We start from the raw sequence: 1,185 nt of genomic DNA on the forward strand, positions 1-1,185 counted from the left end.
TCTACGTCGCAGAATGAGGTTTTCACTAGCACCAAGAAACCTGAGATTCAATCATCTTCGCCTCATGATCTGCCCCCGCTTTCGCCTTACACGTACAGAAGGAAGGGCCCTGGCAGTAGCCACTTCCAAACTGTGGAATCAGCTACCCACAGAGTTAAGATTCCTGACGTCCGAACCCCAATTCAGAAAAAAACTAAAGACCTGGTTATTCTCACAGATCTAAAGATCCCACTTTACTCCTTCTCGACCCTCTTGAGATTATGTCTTCAACGCCGGGACACCTCCGTCGGAGGTAGCTGTGCGCTCTACAAAATTCTAAATAAATAAAATAAATAAATACAGCTGAACTCTTGAAAGGAGCCTTCTAGATGAATGTATGCTGTGGGGGAAGTGCGGACATAATCTATACTGGAGATGTATGTGGGTTCCCAGGCAGAAGGTGGATGCACTCAATCGTTCTGGGGCAAAGTTGAAATAGGGTAGTCCCCAAGGGGCTGTGGGGTAGCTTTGGCTCGTTCGGTCGTAGTAGGAATGCTTAGCTTCAGCTGGATATTTGAACCAGGTGGTGGGTAGTTTCTAGCTTCCAGGGCAACTAGCTTATGCACCAGGTGTTTACTGATTAGAATAAGCTCTATTGCATCATCTGAGCTGTGATTAAGGACACATATTTTTGCCTGCACAATGTCATCCCTTATTATAGATCTGCAACCCCTGGTATGCCTCAATCAATGTATAGCTTTGTTTTTTAAGGGTTCACCGTTCCTATGTTTGTAGCTGTTGTTGCCCACCTTGGGAATATTGGTCATATAGATAGTTGTGGGCAGGGGAGCAATGTGCATGGGGTGAGGTGGTTGGAAGAGTAAGGGCACCATACTACAACCTGTATTCAATCGCTGGGATACTTGCTCTTTCGGCATCCCATGCCCAGCTAGGTCCCGTGGTACACCCTTAAGTTTCCAGCATTGATCCTCCTGAAACCTGCCATGGGCAGTTAGTAAGGTACCAGGTGCCCTATCATTGCAACCAAGTGGGCCAAACTGTGGGGCAAAGTTAATGTTCAAAGCATTATGGCCGGTTTGCATGCAGGGGGAAGTTGCAGGGCAGGTCCTCGAGTTTTCATGATTATTTGATGTGAGCGCTGGTAGGAGGGGGGTGGGGGGGGGTTGCTGGGGTCTACTACGTTCT

Source organism: Lissotriton vulgaris, unplaced genomic scaffold (genome assembly GCF_964263255.1).
Source record: "Lissotriton vulgaris unplaced genomic scaffold, aLisVul1.2 SCAFFOLD_3672, whole genome shotgun sequence".
NCBI classification, from domain to species: Eukaryota; Metazoa; Chordata; class Amphibia; order Caudata; family Salamandridae; genus Lissotriton; species Lissotriton vulgaris.